The sequence below is a fragment of the Amblyraja radiata genome, chromosome 6, assembly GCF_010909765.2.
Source record: "Amblyraja radiata isolate CabotCenter1 chromosome 6, sAmbRad1.1.pri, whole genome shotgun sequence".
Classification (NCBI taxonomy): Eukaryota; Metazoa; Chordata; class Chondrichthyes; order Rajiformes; family Rajidae; genus Amblyraja; species Amblyraja radiata.
The window spans coordinates 104,084,049-104,095,876 of NC_045961.1; the positions used below are offsets into that span (position 1 = coordinate 104,084,049).

Below are 11,828 nucleotides of genomic sequence, written 5' to 3' on the forward strand. Positions count from 1 at the left end.
ACCAGCACCGATGAATGGGATGCAAAATCATCAGCCTCCTTCCCAATGTGCCCGCCCGATCCTCCCTCAATCCAATGGCTGACATTGTATGGTTCCTGGTCCTCCAAAATATTCAAAATGGAATTTAAACTGGAGGTGGCGGAGGGAGGACTTAAGCAAAAAAAGGTTCTTGGAGAAGAAGTGCTACCTTAAATGTAGTTGCGTCTGGTTGGGTAACTATGGCAGGGTGAAGACTATTCCATGCTTTAATTGTGCGAGGGGAATGAATTGCTGTACACATCTGTCTTGGTAGCTGCCTTGTTGTCACCTCCCCCTCAGCGAACAATGTACATTTCCTTGTCCCCTTTGATCTGTGTTTTCACACCCTACCCTTGCATATCCCTACCTCTCCCTCTCGACTCGAAACATCACCCATTCCTTCTCTTCCACCTAACAATGTCCTATTCTACACATTCCTTGATCACCATTCCCTTTGTCCTGTTTTCACACCTTACACATCCTTACCTATGTACCGCCCACTCCCCTGACATCAATCTGAAGAAGGGTCTCGAACCGAAACATCACCCATTCCTTCTCTCCAGAGATGCTGCCTGTCCCGCTGAGTTACTCCAGCATTTGGCGTCTATCTCTGGGGTAAACCAGCATCTGCAGTTCCTTCCTGCACCTTCCTTCACATTTGACACAGACCTGGGTCAAGCATTTCAACTTCCCTGCCTCTTTCTTCAGAAGGTGCCTCAGGGATGATCTTATAGAGGCGTCCAAGATCATGAGGGGAATGGATGGGGTGGACACACAGTCTTTTGTCCACAGTTGGGGAAATCAAGACCCAGGGGGCCATAGGATTAAGATGAGAAAGATTTCATCGGGACTTGAGAGGCAACTTTTTCCCCACCCAAAGGTGTTCATAGAATGATACAGCGTGGTGCTGACCTTAGAAAGCGCAAACGACAATTAGTAAAAGAAATACCAATTGTTAATAGACACAAAATGCTGGAGTAACTCAGTGGGACAGGCAGCATCTATGGAGAGAAGGAATGGGCGACGTTTCGGGTCGAGACCCTTCTTCAGACTGATGTCAGGGGAGGGGGTGGGACAGAGATAGAATGTAGTCGGAGACAGTGGGAGAACTGGGAAGGGGATGGAGAGAGAAAGCAAGGGCTATCTGAAGTTAGAGAAGTCAATGTTCATACCACGGAGGTGTAAACTACCCAAGTGAAATATGAGGTGCTGTTCCTTCAATTTGCGCTGGGCCTCACTCTGGCCATGGAGGAGGCCCAGGACAGAAAGATCGGATTGGGAATGGGAGGGGGAGTTGAAGTGCTGAGCCACCGGGAGATCAGCTTGGTTAGAATGCCTTTTGTTGCCATTCAAACAGTCAAGGTTTGAACGAAATTACATTCCTGCAGTCATGACATTACAATAAAACCCAAGACACAAACTTAACACAATTTACACAAACATCCATCACAGTGAATCTTCAACATCTCCTCACTGTGATGGAAGGCAAAAGTCTTATCTCTTCCCTTGTTCTTCTCCCGCGGTCCAGCAGTCCAACTGCAGCGTCGAGGCGAACTGGGACTCCCGATGGTAAGTCCCACGGCCGTTTAAGCCGCGCCGGGCGATGTTAGGCCCGGCTCCGTGTCCTTTAAACCCCGCGATTCCAGCGGGAGAAGTTGCCGTTGCGGGAGCTCCGAAAAGCGGTCTCCCACCAGAGAACAGCGAGCTCCCGATGTACCTATCCACCGGGCCTGCGGCCGGAGCCTCTGAAGCTCTGAAGTCGGGACACAGCCGCCCGCCAGCACTGCTCTCCCCGCTCCGAAGACAGCCAGCTCCGCGATGGCGAGTTCACAGGCTCCGCGACTGGAGCCCTCAGGTTGGTTCCGGTTGGAGGCCACCGCCGGCTCCTCGATGTTAGGCCCAACGACACCGGAGACCCGACAGGGAAAAAGTCCGGTCCCCGTACAGGGAAGAGATTAAACAGTTTCCCCCCCCCACCACCATATACACAGCTAAAAAAATAATAAAAATTAAAACCAAAAACATACATCTAATGGGACAAAAATGTTTTAAAAAAGACAGACGGAATGCAGGCGAACCGCTGCCGTTAGGCGCAGCCACAGATTCAGGGACAGTTTCTTCCCAGCTGTTATCAGGCAACTGAATCATCCTACCACAACCAGAGAGCAGTGCTGAACTACTATCTACCTCATTGGTGACCCTCGGACTATCTTTGATCGGACGTTGCTGGCTTTACCTTGCACTAAACGTTATTCCCTTATCATGTATCTGTACGCTGCGAACGGCTCGATTGTAATCATGTATCGTCTTTATGGTGACTGGACAGCACACAACAAAAGCTTTTCACATTACCTACCGAGGTACCGACACGTGACAATAAACTAAACTGAGCCATAATCCAATTACAGACAACATTGATCCAAGTTGGCAATTACTTGAACGCACACAGGCATTAATTGAAGCATCAAACTATTTAATACAAACAGCTTAAAAAGGCAACAAGCCACTAATTATGGGTTGTAGTTGAGCTCGACGTTGCAATGTACAAGCCAGTGTTCTATTTTGGAAACAGTGCATCATTTCTCTCTGTGCAAGAAAGGGGTACATCTGAGCATGTCCCCAACAACTCTCACCAACTTCTACAGATGCACCGCAATAAATTGCAGCGAATTGTAGACACAGCCCAGACCATCACACAAACCAACCTCCCTTCCATTGACTCCATCTACAACTCACGCTGCCTCGGCAAGGCCAGCAGCATCATCAAGGACCAGTCTCACCCCGGCCACTCCCTCTTCTCCCCTCTCCCATCGGGAAGAGGTACAGAAGTGTGAAAACGCACACCTCCAGATTCAGGGACAGGTTCTTCCCAGCTGTTATCAGCTGCAGATGCTGGAAAAATCGAATGTAGACAAAAATGCTGGAGAAACTCAGCGGGTGAGGCAGCATCTATGGAGCGAAGGAATAGGTGACGTTTCGGGTCGAACCTGTCCCATCCATGTACCTGTCGAACTGTTTCAACTACCTCCTCTGGCAGCTTGTTCCATACACCCATCACCCTTTTGTGTGAAAATGTTACCTCAGATTTTTATCAGATTCTTCAGTCTGAAGAAGGATTTCGACCCGAAACGTCACCTATTCCTTCACTCCATAGATGTTGCCTCACCCGCTGAGTTTCTCCAGCATTTTTGTCTACATTCGAATTTTCCAGCATCTGCAGTTCATTCTTCAACATTCCCTTTATCCTGTACACTGTGGACGGCTCGATTGTAATCATGTATTGCCTTTCCGCTGACTGGATAGCACACAACAAAAAGCTTTTTGTACCTTGGTACACGTGACAATAAACTAAGCTATGCAATACAAGTCTTTGTTCGATTTCAAGTCCCATAATTATCAAGGGCTATGTAAACAGATCACAATCATCTAATATCAGTGGTAATTGATACAGTTTGATACAAGGTGTTTGAGCTGTTGTTTGAACTTTTTGTTACCCAACCAAGAATATGAAGAAGGGGCCCCTATCCGAAACGTCTCCTGTCCATACAATTCACAGATGCTGCCTGACCCGCTGAGTTCCTCCAGCACTTTGTGTTTTGCCCCAGCATCTGTTCATGGGCTACATGTGATAGGAGCAGAATTGGGCCATTCGGCCCATCGAGTCTACTACACCATTCAATCATGGCTGATCTATCTCTCCCTCCTAACCCCATTCTCCTGCCTTCTCCCCATAACCCCCGACACCCATGCTAATCAAGAATCTATCTATCTCTTTCTACCTTAAAGGCCATTTGGCCCATCACGTCTACTCCGCCATTTAATCATGGCTGATGTATCTTCAATTCCTTGCGCCTCCAAGATTCTCCAGCTTGGTTTGAGGCGGTTATCAGGCAACTGAATTATCCTACCACAACCAGACAGCCCATTGGTGACTTCATTGGTAATCCTCGGCTATCCTTGATTGGACATTGCTGGCTTTACCTTGCACTAAACAACATAAGAGTCATAGAGTGTGGAAACAGGCCCTTCGGCCCAACTTGCCCAAACCAACCAACATGTCCCAGCTACACTAGTCCCACCTGCCTGCGCTTGGTCCATATCCCTCCAAACCTGTCCTATCCATGTACCTGTCGAACTGTTTCTTAAACATTGGAATAGTCCCAGCCTCAATTACCTCCTCTGGCAGCTTGTTCCATACACGCACCACCCATTGTGTGATAAAGTTACCTCAGATTCTTATTAGATTCTTCAGTCTGAAGAAGGGTCTTGATCTGAAACGTCACCTATTCCTTCGCTCCATAGATGCTGCTGCACCCGCTGAGTGTCTCCAGCATTTTTGTCTACCTTCGATTTTTCCAGCATCTGCAGTTCCTTCTTAATCATCAGATTCTTATTAAATCATTTCCCCATCACCTTGAACCTATGTCCTCTGGTCCTCGATTCCCCTACTCTAGGCAAGAGACCGTGCATCTACCCAATCTTTTCCTCTTATGATACACCCCTCATCCTCCTGAACTCCAAGGAATTGAGTCTCAGCCTACTCAACCTCTCTCTAGAGACCCTCTAGTCCAGGCAACATCATTGTAAATCTTCTCTGTACCCTTTCCAGCTTAACAATATCTTTCCTATAACATGGTGCCCAGAACTGAACACAATATTCTAAATACGGCCTCACCAATGTCTTATACAACTGCAACATGACCTCCCAACTTCTATACTCAATACTGATGAAGGCCAAAGGACCTTCGTTGCAATGCCTACATTGCTTTGTCACGTATCTATACACTGTCAATGGCTTAATTACAATCATGTCTTGTTTAGAAGGATGAGAGGATATCTTATTGAAACATATAAGATTGTTAATGGTTTGGACACGCTAGAGGCAGGAAACATGTTCCCAATGTTGGGGGAGTCCAGAACCAGGAGCCACAGTTTAAAAATAAGGGGTAAGCCATTTAGAAATGAGACGAGGAAACACTTTTTCTCACAGAGAGTTGTGAGTCTGTGGAATTCTCTGCCTCAGAGGGCGGTGGAGGCCGGTTCTCTGGATACTTTCAGGAGAGAGCTAGATAGGGCTCTTAAAGATAGCGGAGTCAGGGGATATGGGGAGAAGGCAGGAACGGGGTACTGATTGTGTATGATCAGCCATGATCACATTGAATGGTGGTGCTGGCTCGAAGGGCCGAATGGCCTACTCCTGTACCTATTGTCTATTGTCCTTCTGCTAACTGGATAGCACGCAACAAAAGCTTTTCGCTGTGCCTCGGTACACGACAATACACTGAACTGAACAGCTCGACCCAAGTGAGTTGTAGATGTAGCCCAGTCCCACACACACCACACTTCCCACCATTGTAGATGTAGCCCAGTCCATCACACACACCACACTCCCCACCATTGTAGATGTAGCCCAGTCCCACACAGACCACACTCCCCACCATTGTAGATGTAGCCCAGTCCATCACACACACCACACTCCCCACCATTGTAGATGTAGCCCAGTCCCACACAGACCACACTCCCCACCATTGTAGATGTAGCCCAGTCCCACACACACCACACTCCCCACCATTGTAGATGTAGCCCAGTCCCACACACACTCCCCACCATTGACTCCATCTACACTTCACGCTGCCTCGGGAAAGCAAGCGACGCAATCAAAGACTTGTCCGTGTCCCACCCCGGTCATTCCTTCTTCTCCCTGATCCAGCAGAAGGTACAGAAGCATGGAAGCGTGCACCACCAGACTCAGGAACAGCTTCTTCCCCTCTGTCATCAGGCTTATGACCAGTCATAGACTCATGTCTAAGAAAGAACTGCAGATTCTGGAAAAATCGACGGTAGACAAAAATGCTGGCGAAACTCAGCGGGTGAGGCAGCATCTATGGAGCGAAGGAATAGGTGACGTTTCGGGTCAAGACCCTCATAGACTCGTAGGCATACAGTGTGGAAACAGGCCCTTCAGCCCAAGTTAGAAACATAGAAAATAGGTGCAGGAGTAGGCCATTCTGCCCTTCAAACCAGCACCGCCATTCAATATGATCATGGATGATCATCCCCAATCAGTACCCCAATCCTGTTTTTACCCCAGATCCCTTGATTCCGTTAGCTCTAAGAGCTAAACTGAATTCTCGTGAGAACATCAAGTGAATTGGCCTCCACTGCCTTCTGTGGCAGAGAAGTCTACCGATTCACAACACTCTGGCTGAGAATTTGCCCATACTGACCAACATGGCCCAGCTACACTAGTCCCACCTGCCTGCATGTGGCCCATATCCCTCAAAACCTATCCTATCCATGTACCTGTCTAACTGTTTCTTAAATGGGCCTTCCATACTGTCTGATTCACCTCTACCCCATTGTGGACATTGGAATTTGTCTCTGGAACTGATGCGCTACAATGCTGAGAACTATATTCTGCACTCTGTACATTGTACTTGAGTTTGACGTGATTGCATTTATCTACGGTATTATCTGACTTGGCTGGCTAGCCTGCAAAACAAAGCTTTCCTCCGTATCACGCGACAATAACAAATCAGATATTAAAACCCAGGATAGACACAACAAACTGGAGTATCTCAGCAGGATAGGCAGCATCTCTGGAGAGAAGGTCCCACACCTTAGATAGACCGGCACTCCTCTCCCCTCCCCTCATGGTGCCCGATGAAAAGTACAGACAATAGACAATAGGTGCAGGAGGAGGCCATTCGGCCCCTCGAGCCAGCACCACCATTCAATATGATCATGGCTGATCATCCACAATCAGTACCCCGTTCCTGCCTTCTCCCCATATCCCCTGACTCCGCTATCTTTAAGAGCCCTATCTAGCTCTCTATTCTGGATCTTGAGGCTTGAAGCCTTCGACTGTTTAGGTGTCAGAGAAGAGAGAGGGAGGAGAGGGGGACGGAACAGGAGCCGACCATTCTGAATCCAACCCAGTTAGACAACGAGCCTCGACCTTGACACGTCCACCTCCTCTCCAGAGATGCTGCCCGTCCCGCTGAGTTTACTACAGTATCTGCAGCTCCTTGCCACACATGAACCCAGTGTTCCAGTCAAAGATAACATTGTTACAGAGACTGGGCATCGACAGACACAGTACTTACTCTACGAGGTCTCGACGCCTAAAACAGGTTCAGATACAAATTGTAACAACATGTAATTTCAATGACACATTTTTTTTCTCTCCCCCCAAAACCACAAAATTTAAAAAAACCTTTTATCTCGGTTGTAGCAACAAGCAAATTGGTTAATTGGCCGGAGCTGTTAAATTACTCAGCTGGATAATAAAGCGTTGAATCAGCCTGGATTTAGGCAAATATATACATCTTAAACTCACCAAATCGTTGCGAGAATTGTAGCCAGTTTCTAAGCGTCTCCAAATGCGCCTTTGCAGAGAGAGAAGAAGGGGGGAGGGTTGCTTAATTCGGCATTAAGGCAGCATTATAGACAAATCCTTAAGAATGGGAGGGTTATTCCTGTGGTCTTGAACGTGTTGGGGGAGCGGGGCTGGAGTGCCCGCGGTCCGGGTGAAACGACACGCCTAGAGACAGGTTAATTCACCCGGAGTTGAAGGGGGAGGGGGGGAGGTTTATATCACCAGCCGCCGTCTGCTCACCAGCCTATCCTATACATGGCGTCTCCGTCTCCAAGACACCGCCACGACTCACTCCCAACACTGCCGCCCACAGTCCAGCGGGAACAATTCACCACATCATTGTCCAGGCGTCGAGGAGAGTGGACACCAGCGAGTGGACATCCTATAGTGGAGATCCTATAGTGGAGATCCTATAGCGGACATCCTATAGCGGACATCCTATAGCGGACATCCTATAGTGGACATCCTATAGTGGAGATCCTATAGTGGAGATCATAGTGGACATCCTATAGCGGAGATCCTATAGTGGAGATCCTATAGTGGAGATCATAGTGGACATCCTATAGTGGACATCCTATAGTGGACATCCTATAGTGGAGATCCTATAGCGGAGATCCTATAGTGGACATCTTATAGTGGACATCCTATAGTGGAGAGCCTATAGCGGAGATCCTATAGCGGAGACCCTATAGCGGACATCATAGTGGAGATCCTATAGCGGAGATCCTATAGCGGACATCCTATAGTGGAGATCCTATAGTGGAGATCCTATAGTGGAGATCCTATAGCGGACATCCTATAGTGGAGATCCTATAGTGGAGATCCTATAGTAGAGATCCTATAGCGGACATCCTATAGTGGAGATCCTATAGTGGAGATCCTATAGTGGAGATCCTATAGCGGACATCCTATAGTGGAGATCCTATAGTGGACATCCTATAGCGGAGATCCTATAGTGGAGATCCTATAGTGGAGATCCTATAGCGGAGATCCTATAGTGGAGATCCTATAGTGGAGATCCTATAGCGGAGATCCTATAGTGGAGATCCTATAGCGGAGATCCTATAGTGAAGATCCTATAGTGGAGATCCTATAGTGGACATCCTATAGTGGAGATCCTATAGTGGAGATCCTATAGCGGAGATCCTATAGCGGAGTTCCTATAGCGGAGATCCTATAGCGGAGATCCAATAGTGGAGATCCTATAGTGGACATCCTATAGCGGAGATCCTATAGCGGAGATCCTATAGCGGAGATCCTATAGCGGAGATCCTATAGCGGACATCCTATAGCGGACATCCTATAGCGGAGATCCTATAGCGGAGATCCTATAGTGGAGATCCTATCCGCACTAGGATCTTTGGTTTTAACTGAAGGCATAACTGGGTCAAAGATTGGGTCGGGTTACTGCAATGGCGGAGGTTCCGCTCCGTTGTGTACTACACGTCAGTCCATTAGATTTTGCAGGAGTGGTCTATCTAGCTCCACTCTGGGATGCTTGGTGGACACACACCATGCTGGAGATAGAGCTCTAGGGGCTAGCGGAATCAAGGGATATGGGGAGAAGGCAGGAACGGGTTACTGATTGTGGATGATCAGCCATGATCACAATGAATGGCAGTGGTGGCTCGAAGGGCCGAATGGCCTACTCCTGCACCTATTGTCTATGTTTCTAACTCAGTGGGACGGGCAGCATCTCTGGAGAGAAGGTCCCCTTGTGGTTGTATCCCATTGTTGGAGCATTGGTAGATTGGGAAGAGCCCTTTAGCCCAACCTGCTCACACCAACCGACATCCAATCTTCATTTTAGTTTAGTTGAGATTAGTCTGAAGAAAGGTGTCGACCCGAAATGTCCTTCTCTCTAGAGATGCTGCCTGACCCGCTGAGTTAGAAACATAGACAATAGGTGCAGGAGGAGGCCATTTGGCCCTTCGAGCCAGCATCACCATTCCCCCCCCCCCCCCCCCCCCACACCTTAAACCTATGTCCTCTCGTTCTTGATTCCCCTGCTCTGGGTAAAAAACTCTGTGCATTCACCTTAACTATTCCTCTCATTATTTTGTACACCTCTATAAGATCACCGCTCAGCCTCCAGCGCTCCATGGAATAGAGACCCAGCCTGCCCGACCTCTCCCTCAAGCAATGGCCCAAGAGGTCTGGCAATATCCTCATAAATCTTCGCTGCACTCTTTCCAGCTTCACACATATATATCTTGAGCGAAACACAAAGTGCTGGAAGAACCCAGTGGGTCATGCGGCATCTGTGGAAGCAATGGACAAATGACCTTTTGGGTCGGGACCCTTCATAGTTTCTTCAGGTAGATCGGTGCAGCATGTACTGTATGGTGGCAAGGTGGTGCAGCGATAGAGTTGCTGCCTGACCCAGCGCCAGAGACCCGGCTTCGACCCGGACCGCGGGTGCTGTTTGTACGTTCTCCCCGTGACCCGCGTGGGTTTTCGCCGCGATCTTCGGTTCCCTCCCACACTCCAAAGACATACAGGTTTGTAGGTTAATTGGCTTGGTGTAAAAATGTAAATTTTCCCAGAACCAGGGGCCACAGTTTAAGAATAAGGGGTAAGCCATTTAGAACGGAGACGAGGAAACACTTTTTCTCACAGAGAGTTGTGAGTCTGTGGAATTCTCTGCCTCAGAGGGCGGTGGAGGCCAGTTCTCTGGATACTTTCAAGAGAGAGCTAGATAGGGCTCTTAAAGATAGCGGAGTCAGGGGATATGGGGAGAAGGCAGGAACGGGGTACTGATTGTGGATGATCAGCCATGATCACATTGAATGGCGGTGCTGGCTCGAAGGGCCGAATGGCCTACTCCTGCACCTGTTGTCTATTGTCTATTGGGAGCAGTGAGAGAGTGTTGCAGAATTCTCATCAGAAAGAGGAGGAGAACTTGTTCAAACTACCTGGAGCAGACACAACGTGTGGGAAGGAACTGCAGATGCTGGTTTACACTACAGGTTGATCTGCACTGCCCTCTTGTGGATGCCCTGAAAAGTGCTCTGTTGAACGGCAATAGGATTCAGTGAAACACAAATACTCCTGCACCTAGTGTCTGTTGTATGGTCGTCACTTTGCAATTGTTATCTTGCCGGTGAGAAGCTGGTGTTTAGATTTAACACATAGATTCCATGGATAATATCATGAACTGAATAGACAGGGGTGTTGCACAGGGTCTTGTACCCAGAGTTGGGGAATCGAGAACCAGAGGCCATCGGTTTAAGGTGAGAGGGGAAAGATTTGATAGGAACCTAGGGGTACATCCACCCTCTATTCTCTCTCCACAGAGTATCTTTGCCCCCCTACTCCCTCCCACCACTGGCTATACATAGTTTATATGTTCTCGGAACAGAATTAGGCCATTCGGCCCATCAAGTCCACTCCACCATTCAATCATGGCTGATCTATCTCTCCCTCCTAACCCCATTCTCCTGCCTTCTCATCGTATCCCCTGACAACCGTACTAATCAACCTGTCAACCTTCACCTTAAAAATACACAAAGACTTGTCCTCCACAGCTGTCTGTGACAATTCCACACATTCACCACCTTCTGACCAAATAAATTCCTTCTCACCTCCTCCACTATAACACTGAACACCAGCGTGCCACAGGGCTGTGTGCTCAGCCCTCTCCTCTACTCCCTCTTCACCCACGACTGCATCCCTAAGTACGGATCCAACGCCATCATTAAGTTTGCTGATGACACCACGGTGGTAGGACTGATCAGTGACAACGATGAGTCAGCCTACAGAGAGGAGGTCCAGCACCTGACAACCTGGTGCGCCAACAATAACCTCGTCCTCAACTCCAAGAAGACGAAGGAACTTATTGTCGACTTCAGGAAGGTCAGAGGGGGCAGACATACCCCCATCCATATAAACGGGACTGAGGTGGAGCGCATCTCCAACTACAAATTCCTCGGGGTACACATCTCGGAGGATTTGTCCTGGTCCCTCAACACCTCCAAGCTGATCAAAAAGGCACAGCAGCGTCTTTACTTCCTGAGGAGGCTCAAGAAAGCCCACCTGTCCCCCCAGATCCTGACCAACTTCTACCGCTGTACCATCGAGAGCATCCTGACCACCTGCTTCACGGTATGGTACAGCAGCTGCACTGTTGCGGACAGGAAGGCACTACAACGGGTGGTGAAAACCGCGCAGCACATCATCGGTGCCCCGCTCCCTGCCATGGATGCCCTCCACCGAAAACGGTGTCTGAGACGGGCTGGGAAGATCATTAAAGACCCCTCCCACCCCAATCATGGACTGTTTGCCCTCCTCCCATCATGGAGACGGTACAGGAGCCTCAGGTCTCGTACCAGTAGGATGAGGAACAGCTTCTACAATTATACCATCACATTGCTGAACTCGGAGTCCCGCCGATAGATTCCTCCGGTCCCTCCGTCCCCATTGTTTAATTATT

At 48.7% G+C, this 11,828-nt stretch overlaps 1 protein-coding gene across 1 annotated transcript in view; it reads right to left on the reverse strand.

The window, feature by feature from the left end:
• Positions 1-7,554, reverse strand: part of myo7a (myosin VIIA) — a 201,606-nt gene extending 194,052 nt beyond the window's left edge. Inside the window, exon 1 of the mRNA XM_033023456.1 lies at positions 7,358-7,554. The gene's annotated coding sequence lies outside the window, so the exon portion shown is untranslated. The remainder of the gene's footprint in view (positions 1-7,357) is intronic.
• Between the last annotated feature and the right edge of the window lie 4,274 nt (positions 7,555-11,828).